Source organism: Podarcis pityusensis (genome assembly GCF_964106645.2).
Source record: "Podarcis pityusensis genome assembly, chromosome: 12".
In the NCBI taxonomy this organism is placed as follows: Eukaryota; Metazoa; Chordata; class Lepidosauria; order Squamata; family Lacertidae; genus Podarcis; species Podarcis pityusensis.
This window is the reverse complement of record NC_138037.1, coordinates 41,183,327-41,194,560: the sequence shown is the minus strand read 5'-3', so window position 1 is coordinate 41,194,560 and position 11,234 is coordinate 41,183,327. Positions and strand designations below refer to the sequence as shown.

Sequence of the window (11,234 nt, the reverse complement as noted above, 5' to 3'; positions counted from 1 at the left end):
GTTGATGCCCCTGAATAATTGTCTTCACCCTTACTTAGTAGCATGCCAAGGCTGGTTGGGCAAGTAACGGTGGCAAGCAATGACAGTTGTTGCTACTGATTTCTTGCCTGTGTAAATACACACGCAAAGAGGCTCTATCAGCTTGTCCAGACTCTCTGGTGCAAGCAGCGTGAGCAAGCAGAAGCTTTTGCTGCTGCAGGATCATCTATCTACCTGTTCTGCTCTCTCACCCTCTCTCTTTCTTTGTGGGTGGCACAATAAGGAGGGTTGGGCCCCATATCTCCACCAGTGCACCACCCAGAGAGTACGCAAGTGAGAACATGAGAAAATGAGGTGGCTACACCTTGCACAAGCACAGATTGTGCCCACTTGCCTATCGCTTTCGTTTTCTGGTACTGTAGTGTAAACCATTTTGAGGTTTCCCTCCCACAATCAAGCGGTATAGACATGTTGTTAAATAAATAATAAAAAATAGGGATTGTGCCACCCTAGAGAAAGAGAGTAAGGAAATGAGCAGAGGCCCCTCTCTCTGAGCGGTGCCTTTGTACCACCCTGCATATTGCAGATGCTTCAAGTGTCTTTATTTTCTAGGGATAGTCCTGGATTTACAGAAGCTGTCCCGGTTTCTGATTTGATCCCAGAAAGTCCCGCTTTTCCTTAGGACGTCCTATTTTCATTGGAGAAATGTTGGAGGGTATGGAGTTATGCAACCCCCTTCCCCGATCCAAGAAGATAAGTAACAATTAAATTTTTAAAAGACATCAGAAGGCAGTCTTGTATACAGAAGTTTTTTAATGTTTAATATTTTATTATGTTTTTATATATGTTGGAAGCCGCCCAGAGTGGCTGGGGCAACTCAGTCACATGGCTGGGGTATCAATAATAAAATCATCATCATGGAATAGGACATCCCTATTTTCATCAGAAAAATGTTGGAGGGTATGCTTTTGAGTCAGAGTAGGATAAGTGATGGTGTTGTGCCTGGCAGAGAGCAGAACCCCTACTCAGCCAGCAAAGCCCCCAACATCCCAAGTGGGCCTTCTTGAATATCGCGCTTGAAGGTAGCTGTGCCACAGTGCTGACCCCTGACCCCAATATTGGGAAAGCAGTTGAAAGAAAAGCAGTGAAGAATAATTGGGCAGAATGGAAAGTCAGTCCACCTACCTTGAGATGAACTCTTTCTATGCAGGCCATCTCTTCATATTTGCAAGAGGTAAGAACAAATTTGTTCCACACATGTGCAGCTGCATGGAAAATCAGTGATGGAAAAGATGATTGTTAGTTACTTCCTGATGACAAAATATAATGTCTGAATTAGACTACAGAACTTTTGACTGAATGGATAAACAGTTGAATGACAGAATAAAACTAGACAGAATCAGTTTTCAGAAGCCCCAACCAAAATTAAGCAGGTGGCTGAAAGCCCCAGATGCAAGAAAAAAGGCAACATGGACAAGAGGACAGACTGTTAGGTGTGGGCATTTGAGACTTGCTGGATGGCACTGGGCAAACCTCTTGTGTCTCAACTTCAGTTTGCCATCTGTTTGGATTTTTTTTTATAGCCTAGGCTGTTGTGCATGGAAGTTTGCAAAATATTAAGATTATATTGTTTGTTATTGTGTTGAATTCTATGGGTGTCATAATTATTTTAAATACATGCAAATTTTAATCTTGTCTGGAACTAGAATGGCCATTCTTCCTGATTCAGCTCTTTTTTTCTCAGGGATTCCAGAAGATTTAACTAGCATGGGAGAGATTTGTTCCTTGACTGCACCCCCCCCCCAACACACACTAAAGTGCTTTAGAGGCTGCCATATCATGTGCTGCAGCTGGTAAGCTTAATTTTGAACTGTTATTAATACAACAGTACAGTGATGCTTTCCTAGTCTATTTCTAACCAAAATAATACTCTGTTTTCAAAAACACTGTTGAACAGGCTATTAAAAAGTCAGCCCAGCATACTGAAGCAGAACCTTCAGAATTACAGTATATAATAGCGGGAATGGGGATGGGTTTGGTGGTGATCCTTGTTGGGAGACAAGTGTATTACAAGTTTATTTTTACTGTGATATGTTTGAAGTATATTTTGATTTTTTTAAACATCACTTTACTCAATAAGTGTCACTGCTAACAGCAGAGCATTGGAGAACATTTTTTAGTATATGGCTATAAATATAAATAAACAGAAGAAGTACCTTCTATTAAAAAAAAAAAATTCCTCACCAAAAGTAATTAGTATTTAATTTCCACTGGGAAAAAGAATCTTTAAGCAAAGCGTAGGGGATTTAAATAATGTAAAGGTGTACAGAAATGTTGTGTTTGACTTCGTAATTTGGTCTGAAGCACTGAAATACGAGATTATACTTGTTCATAAAATTAGTCAAAAACATTAATTATCCAAAAATGCAAACGTGACAAGCGCTGTTCAACATCATAGTAATCTTTCTCAGTTTTCTTTTCAAGCATCTTCTGCTGCTCCTCCTCTCCTTTGCCAGAAAGCAGTTTCACAATCAATTATTATTTAAGTGGAACCACAATGGGGAGGGAGAGTTACCCTTGAATAACAATGTGAAATCAGTAAGCTTCACCGTTTTCAAGTATTATACAAAGTAAGCAGCATCCTAAAGAATAAAGATAAAATATATTAAGGATGAAGTGGGTGGAATGAATAACATGTTTTGATGGCTTCACCAAAATTCTGGCGTACAAAATAAATCAGTATTTAGTGTCAAGAAATCAGTAAAATAGTGGGGCAAAAAGTAGAACCTTCTCCATACTTGGGACCCTTACCTTTTAAGTATAACTGGATAATTTGTCTTCAGACTATTAGCTATCCCTTAATCAAGTACAGGAATTAAAAGTTCTCCCCTCTCTGAGCAGAAGGAAGACGGAAATACAAAAATCCTCAGAGGAACGGATTGTCTTTAGCTATTTTTGCTTATATTTTTGTAACTTGAAGTATATGATCAAAGCTCTTGATTAAAATACAGTACTTATATTTGTCTATCTTGTTGTAAAGAATAGTTGATTCCAGTTGCGTATCATCCTATATGATGCTGTGTTTCAGAGGAAGTCAGGCAGATTATGCATGGTTGAGGGCTGAGGACAATGGTTTTGGAACAAAAGAAACCTGAGAAAAAAGACAGATCTAATCTGTGAAGAAGCATATAAAAAGACAAACTTCTAAAGGCCTAGATGTTTCTTGTCATCAAGTCTGAGAAAGTTGATTTATTTCCTTTACCACATCCTTCTTCCATACTTGCTGTTATGTTACAAGTTACCACACAATGCTGTTTGGGGACCCCTACGTGGGATGTTAAGTGATATGCATGTGGGGGCAGATTTAAGCTGGTTGGTAGAATGTGGTGTATCTTAAACCATGGAGAATAGTAATGAGTAGATGGCAGGAATTTGTGTTATTAATTGTATATGCCAGGTGTGGGGAGCCTTTGGTTTTCCAGACAATAGCTCCCTGGCTATTGGCCATGCTTACTGTGTCTGATGGGAGTTGTAGTTCAGCAACATCGGGAGGGCCAAAAGTGCCTCACACCTGGCCTATGGTATATCAGAGAAGAAGACATCAAAATGGATTGTACTGGTCAAGATGAAAAAAATGGAAAAACCCTCTTGAATGAAACCCAAAGTGCATTGTGAACTTTGGAGAAAATGAACTTTTTATATTCTAATATCTCCTAATTCTTGCGCTTGGGATAGGATAAAAATAGTAAGTAAATTAAAGCACAAACAATGTAATTTGCTAATTACAAGTGAAGATACCAAAAGTAATCTGAATTGTTTCCCATACAAATCAACAAGTGGTAGTGGATCTGTAGAATAATAATAATAATAATAATAATTTATTATTTATACCCCGCCCATCTGGCTGGGTTTCCCCAGCCACTCTGGGCGGCTTCCAAAAGAATATTAAAATACTATGATACATCAAACATTAAAAGCTTCCCTAAACAGGGCTGCCTTCAGATGTCTTCTAAAAGTCTGGTAGTTGTTGTTCTCTTTGACATCTGGTGGGAGGGCGTTCCACAGGGAGGGCGCCACTACCGAGAAGGCCCTCTGCCTGGTTCCCTGTAACTTGGCTTCTCGCAGTGAGGGAACCGCCAGAAGGCCCTCGGTGCTGGACCTCAGTGTCCGGGTAGAACGATGGAGGTGGAGACGCTCCTTCAGGTATACTGGACCGAGGCCGTTTAGGGCTTTAAAGGTCAGCACCAACACTTTGAATTGTGCTCGGAAACGTACTGGGAGGCTGCTCCTTGTTTCTTAGAGCAAATGGGAGAGGCACCTGTTCACAGTTATTTTCAGCTTGCTCTCCCCTCCCCCAAATACTCATCTTTATATGCAAGGTTGGCAGGAGCTGGGACTGAACAATGGGAGCTCACCCCGTTGTGGGGATTTGAACCGCCGACCTTCCAATCGGCAAGCCCAAGACTCAGTTTACACCACAGTGCCACCCTAGCATCAGTAAAATGGATTTTGCAGCAGGAGATGTGAGATTGAATGAGTGGTTTGGCGGAACTGGCTTTCACACCACATTTCTGCCTTGAACTCAGTTTCTGGCTTTGAGCAGATTGTATATCTATGTCTAGTTCAGCATTCTGTTTCCAGCCAAATACTAGAGTGCTTACAAGTAGGGCATGAGAGCCATAGTATTTCCTTGTTAAACCAGAAACTGGTTTTCAGGGGTATACTACATCTGCACATGGAGGTTCTGTTTATCACAGTTGATAAGAAAGATTTGTATAAGTGGTGCAGGCAGGCAGAAGGAGCTCTGGATAGGTCAGGGAGAAGTGAGTGAAGCTGTGATGGGATTAGCTTTAGAAGATTATCAAGATTTATGCAATCCTAATTCTTTTGGAGTCACTAGCTTGTACTTGTAATTATCTAACTGGTTAGATAATACATATTTGACTGACACCAACTACTTCTCCAGTTTGTAACCACTGAGCCCAAGTTTATTTTTCCTTTTGAGAAAACAAATACAACTCGCTTTTGAAAGTGTTTCAACTCTCTGAATCTTTCCACTTTGATTGTATTGTTTTGCTTGTCCAAATGCAGTGGAGATCAGCTGAATGGCTTGCTATGTTACGTTTCCCATGAGGTGAAGGATCACAAAACTATAAGTATCACAGCTGCTTCTGCTTACTGAGGCCAGTAATGAGCCAGAAATTGGCCAGGAATTGTAATGTTGTGGATTGGTCAGTGTACAGAGAGTAAGACAAACAGAAAAACTGGATACACATTTCCTCCCCTCTCTTCATACAGAGGGGAGGCTAATAGAAAGATGGCTATCTTCACCTTGGATCTAATCTAACTGAAGTAAACATAGAGATCGCCCATTTTCTTCAAGTAAGCTTTGATACACGTTCTAATTGCCACTGTAAAACATTTTATATGTGCTGTGCATAATTTGACAACACGCTTCCCAAACAAACTGAGGGAACACGTCATTTTATTTTATTTTATTTTTTGGTTTTTGAACAGCTTTTTTTTTTAAATGATATTTATTGAAAAAAAATTTAGAATTACAAAAAAAAGACAAAACAGAAAAAAGAAAAAAGAAAGAAAAAATAAATCCATCATTCTCAAATTCTCAACTTTCATTACCTTCTTTCTTTGACCTCCTCCTCCTCCCTTTTCTTGTATCCTAATTAATAATCATCACAGCAAATCCTTTCCATAATTCATGATATTCTGTCATTACATTACCTTAATCTATTTTCATCTTATCTTATAAAAAAGCTTAAAGCTTAAATCTTATTTTTACCAACTTCTCATAACCATAATATTCTTACCTAATTCTTTAAACATTTTTGCTAGAGCCAAGTAATTTCATTTCAACATTTTTCTAACATTCATCAATTTTATAAAACAATCCTAACGATAGAAAAAAGAAATCAGAACAATCCAATCTTCATCCAGCGTCCCTTCCTCCTGGTCCCGGGTTTTGCCAGTCCTTTTTATCCCGTTGATCTAGCGCATTAACCTGGTAACCTTATATCCGAGGCCCTCAAGTCTCTTCCATGTCCCTTCCGCAGCTCTTCTTCATATTTTCCTTTCATTCGTGGGAACTCCAGCTTGGTAATGTTTTTGACCCTTTTCAACAAATCAGCCCCTTTTCCATAGTCCGGACTAAACTCCATGTGATATTTAAGAACATGTTTCAGATTCCCTCCAAAATTGAGAGCCCCCACAGCTCCAAACATCTGACGGCCCATTGCCAGACTCGGAAAGTCCAAACATCCCTGCATGGGGGGGGGGGGTCAATCCAACCCCCCATTTCCAAACCAATCCAAACTTTATCTTTCCAAACCTGGTTTTTTCCAAGATCATTTGTCAAATCCAAAGGCTCATGTTCCTGCAGGGCCGCAGCTTCCTCCATCCCTGGCGCCCAAGATTCAGCAACGTCCTCTTCTCATGTGTTCTGTCAGGGCACACTCCTGTTTTAGTTCCTGGGTGGGCTCCATATAGTTTCCCACTACCTGTTCAAAAGTTCTGGCCGCATTAGTCATCAAGTCCGTCTTCTGATTTAACTGGTCCAGTAGGGCATTTATTTTACAGAGAGCACCCAACAGAGCTTCTGAAAACATTGTCCTGCAAGGTCACAAGTCCTTTCCCACAATTGTAATCTGTAACAGCTGCAAGCTCCCTGAAATTAGTTACAGTTTCACAGTCTCCCTCTAGGGGGAAAACTTCTGTTTGTTCTTTCTTTTTAAAGACAATAGCAACAAAGTTTCTTTTTAGAGATATTTTGTCAATATTTGTTCCTTTAAAATGTGAAAGGAAACAGTGGAATCACTATATTACACTTCTTTTAACTGTCTGTCACAAGCATTTGTCTCTGGTCAATGAGCTTCAAACATCAGTCCTGACACCCCGCTCCAGGATCAGGACGGAGGAAAGTTACTTTACTTTGAACTCGCTTCTGCAGGTTTAAACAGTCCAAAAAAAGATCCCCCTTCTTCTCCTGCTACCAAAGGGGGGTTCAACAATTTTAAATGATGAAAGCCAATCCTTTAGAAGTAATTTTCTAAGCTCTAGTTTACGTTGTCTTTGCTTTATTCTGTCTACAGAGAAACGGAAGGCTGACTTCCTGTTTAGACCTTCCCGTTTCAATACCAAATTAGATTAAATTTTTAAGTCCAATTCCTTTCTGCTCGCCAATCCTTGTTTATAGTCCAATTGTTCAAAGTTTATGTACTCACGGGTGATTATTTTAGATGCCAAATTGTCCCAGGAAAAAGGCAGCGCTCTCCGGCAACGGCTATGCGGCTTCGCTCCACGGAAAAAGCAGTTGACTCGCAGCACCGTGCCACTTCCCCCTCTTCGCTTCGGAGCCCGTTAATGGGTTCCTTTGTGGGTTGGGGGGGCGCTAAGGGTGTCCGCCGAGTCCCATGGTCACAGGCTTCATCCGCCTGTGATTTCTAAAAGGGTCCCCGCTTCGCCGTAGCGGAAAAGACCCGTTTCGCACGGAGCTGGTCCCTCCAGTTCAGAGGGAGTCCGCCATTGCCGATGGCACCACCCCGGAAGTCACGTCATTTAATTTTATTTACTTTTGCTTATAAGACTATGGCTGAATTACATTATCCGAGCATAAAGCTTGTAGGGCTATGCTTTGTTTTAGATGTGGTCCATTTTAATTTCAATAACATGTGAGAGATGAGTGTTATAGCATCCTTTTAGTTTTTCACACCTTTTCACTTCTGTATAAGTGGGAATTTCTGAAACAGATGCATCTACCTACTTGAGCTTTAAAATATTCAGAGAGCATTTAAGGTGCGTGTTGGTATTAGCTATTGTTAGTGTTTCTGTTGGCCTTGTTATTCTTGAATCTGAGTTGCATCTTAGTACTAAAGGAACTGACATATATTTACTCAGTGCTAATATCAATTTTGAGGGGGGGCCCTCAGTAATATTATTGTAATCCTCACCAAAGAGAGCTTATCAGGAAATGGGGTGGGCGGGCAGTTCTGGCCGCCCAGTACTCAGCCTGGTGCGGAAAAAAGTGCAAGATGAGGCAGTTGTAGTAACCCCCACTAATTCTACTGAGCCCTGATGTTATGTACTTTAGGAACAGGGCCCAGAAGCATTGAAGGGAATAAGGGTTGTGGTGGCTGTAGTCACCTTGCCCAGTGCTTCTTGTAAGGAAAGATGAGCCCTACTGGATCAAGCCAATGACCCATTTAGTCCAGCAGCCTATTATCACAGTGGCCAACTAGATAGGGAGCCTGCAAATAGAACCTGAGTGCAACAGCATTCTGATCACCTGCAATTCCCAGACACTGGAGAGAGACCTGTCAGGAGTGGACATGAAACAATGGTACCAAATCGTATGGGAAACAGCCTTACTAGAAAAGCTAGCCAATAGACTGAAAGTGACAGTGGGACAAATAGAGGAGGATACCTTTACCCCAGTATGGCTCACCTTTATCACGTATGCAGCCCAACAGGACAATAAGAACCCACTGACAGCATACAAACAATCTGGCTAACTTGACCCAACAACTCCCCACACCTCGCAAACAAATCTCACTGCAGCCAACTAAACACAACCAACCATGCCCTGGGGTCCCCACCCAACCCCTTTCACCATTGAGGAAACATAATGAACAAACAGAAAAAGAACCTACCCAAATGATGCTGACATAAAAACCCCCACATAAACACTAAGTATAAGAATATAACTTTACCACTTCCTCTCCTTTTTCTTCTTCCCCAACATTATTCTGCCCACAGACTGTCTCCGCAGAGTGGTGCATGCTCTAGTTATCTCTCGCTTGGACTACTGCAATGCGCTGTATGTGGGGCTACCTTTGAAGGTGACCCGGAAACTACAACTAATCCAGAATGCGGTAGCTAGGCTGGTGACTGGGAGCAGCCACCGAGACCACATAACACCCATCTTGAAAGACCTACATTGGCTCCCAGTATGTTTCCGAGCACAATTCAAAGTGTTGGTGCAGACCTTTAAAGCCCTAAACGGCCTTGGTCCAGTATACCTGAAGGGGCATCTCCACCCCCATTGTTCTGCCTGGACACTGAGGTCCAGTGCCGGGGACCTTCTCGCTGCGAGAAGCCAAGTTACAGGGAACCAAGTAGAGGGCCTTCTTGGTAGTGGCACCTGCCCTGTGGAACGCCCTCCCATCAGATGTCAAAGAGAAAAACAACTACCAGACTTTTAGAAGACATCTGAAGGCAGCCCTGTTTAGGGAAGCTTTTAATGTTTAATAGACTATTGTATTTTCATATTCTGTTGGAAGCCGCCCAGAGTGGCTGGCAAACCCAGCCAGATGGGCGGGGTATAAATAATAAATTATTATTATTATTGCAACAAACAAACAAACAAACAAACAAACAAACAAACAAACAAACAAACACAGTGCTGCACCCTTCTGCAAAGAAGTGGGACACTGCCAAGGAAGGATTTTGCAGGATATGAAATATCCATAAACTCTGTTTTCCAGTTTTAGTTCAGCAATAACAAGCGATTCAGCAACGACCTTGCCATTGTAGGTAGAAGATCTCAAAGCACAATAAGGGTACAGATTTTGCATGTCAAGAATCTCTAACTGAAGCCCCAACAAGGTTCTTTGAGCTAGACTTTCCCAATCTTGGATTTGACATGTAGGCTTGTATGTGAAGAGCTTTCCAGTACAAACTAATTTATTAGCTCATCTGATAGTTCCGTGCTGTTATTCTGCCACAAAAATATACTCAAAACGCTATGTTACTGGACCCTGTGGTTGTACTGCAGTTTCATATTTCCTTAAAGGCCTTATTTGTGGAGCACACCTTAGCTTTGTAGAACACTTCAGCTGTGTGGCTGAACAAAAAAGCTCTTTGAAAGGAATACAACAAAAAAGATAAGTGACAAATTAACTTCTCAATTTTTAAAAGATCAATTCTAGGCCATTCTCAAACTATTTTAACAACTTTTTGAACTTTTCCTATTCCTGCTGCAGCTGATACCGACATGCTTTCATTAAAAAAGGTAAACAGTAAACATTTTTAGGGCTTGGCACTACTGACCACAATGACTATGTTCTTTTTTTAAAAAAAAATAAATTATTATTGAAGACTTTCTTTATTTACAAAAGTACGTGCATTGTCACTTTTCTCAGGTTCTAAAGTCTTTTTCATATATTGGTTACATATGATGTGAGATAAACAAATTCCCAAATCCTGCTAAACATCCATCCCACCCCCCCACACCAAAAAGAATTTAAAAAGGTAAAAAAGAAATTTTAAAAACATTTTTAAAAGAACTCTGCGCTGTTCTGAGTTCTCCTGGGCGGCAACAGCAGCAGTGGTAGCCGTCCTTATGAGGCCTGTCAGGCCCCGCCCTGGGCCAAGTGGTGAGTGGCAGGGACAGGACCTGCAGGTACTCACAGCAGGGGAGTCCTCCTGGGCAGCTTTGTTTGTTTGTTTGTTTGTTTGCAAGGAGTCTGATGTTTGGGAAAATGTGTCCCTGTTGCTAAGACAAATGGGAAACTGCTTCTTCACTTTAGCCTAATCACACATTCTTATCTAGGTACAGTGGTACCTCGGGATGCGAACGGGATCCGTTCTGGAGCCCCGTTTACATCCTGAATGGAACGTAAGACGCAATGGCGCATCTGCATGTGCGCGGGTCACGTTTTGCCCCTTCCGAGCATGCGCATGACATCATTTTTGAGCGTCTGCACATGCGCAAGCGGCAAAACCCAGAAGTAATGCGCTCAACCTGAAGCACATTCAACCCGAGGTATGACTGTATATTCATTCAGCTGTGCATCTGATTATGCAGTTTTCTCTATATTATATTTCTGCTACACACAGCTAGAGGTGGACTGGGGCGTAGCGCTGAAGATCAATGAAAACACTAGTGCAATGTGACAAGGGAGGAAGCATCAGCCTTGGAAATGAGGAAATGTTCCATCTTCTCCCACATTTAGAGTGAGGGCAATGGGACACTTTGTTTACTCTCAGTGAAAGTGACATATAGATTAGATTGGATTAGATTTAGTCAGTTTATGTATTGCTGTGCACAAAAGAAGTCCCGAAGCAATTTGCAAGGATAACATACAATATGCAATAAAAATTCATTAAAATGAAACAAATACTTAAACTGTTCATATAGGCAAATTTGACTAGCCACAGGGTACAATAACATCAAGATGTTTACTATATGATCCCTCATTGGCTGGGATCCTATAGTGAAGAAACTGTTTCAAAGCCACCGC

General features: G+C 41.3%; 1 protein-coding gene across 2 annotated transcripts in view; it reads left to right on the top strand.

Moving 5' to 3' along the window:
• The first annotated feature begins 724 nt into the window (after positions 1–724).
• ZNF385D (zinc finger protein 385D) overlaps positions 725–11,234 on the top strand; it is a 609,973-nt gene continuing 599,463 nt past the window's right edge. The window contains exons 1-2 of one of the 2 annotated variants that reach the window (XM_080974820.1): positions 725–1,213; positions 1,724–1,832. The gene's annotated coding sequence lies outside the window, so the exon portion shown is untranslated. The remainder of the gene's footprint in view (positions 1,214–1,723; positions 1,833–11,234) is intronic. The other variant, XM_080974826.1, reaches the window with a different exon arrangement.